We start from the raw sequence: 711 nt of genomic DNA on the forward strand, positions 1-711 counted from the left end.
CTCAGCGGCGCTGCTCAGCCCCTATGCCCGATTTGATTAAAGTTCTGTCACCCTCTGGTGCCGTTTAGAAACGGAAGGAAGGGCGGGGCGATGGGCGGCGGCTGCAGCATCAGGATCAGGCGCAGCACACAGCATGGAGCACAAGCGGCGCACTTCGCTTGTCCAGTCGCACACATTTGCTGCGCGAATCCATCACACAATCCGTGCAGCGAGGGCAGCAACAGGAGCGCCATGCTGCTCACCACAGCGGCTGTGCAGAGGGCGCCTTTGCGCGTGAGCGCTGTAACCGGCAAAAGCACCAGATGGCAACAGCCTGCCAGAAGGTCGCTGGGACTGGGCCTGGCGGGCGGCCAGCGCCGGCGGTCGAGCCTGGTGACAAAGGAGGTGCGCCTGAGGGGCGGGCGCGCATGCCAGACGGCAGAATTCCTGGGCTGTGCTCTCATGGCGTCCGGGCGCCCGAAGGCAACGCCTGGAGCGCCACCTTGCATCCAGAGCCGAATCCTGCTCCCCTCCCCGAATCTCCGCCCCCTCGCAGGCCGCCTCCACCGACCAGATCGTGCCCGAGACGGACGGCAAGCAGAACGGCGCGGGCGCGGGCAACGGCGCCGCCGCCGCCGCGGGCGGCGAGCCGCCGCTGCTGGTCGGCGACCTGTCTGCGGTGCAGGCCTCGCTGGGCGCCAACGGCAGCGCCTCCAACGGCGCGCGCTACGG

This window comes from Chlorella variabilis (assembly GCF_000147415.1).
Source record: "Chlorella variabilis unplaced genomic scaffold CHLNCscaffold_36, whole genome shotgun sequence".
NCBI lineage: Eukaryota > Viridiplantae > Chlorophyta > Trebouxiophyceae > Chlorellales > Chlorellaceae > Chlorella > Chlorella variabilis.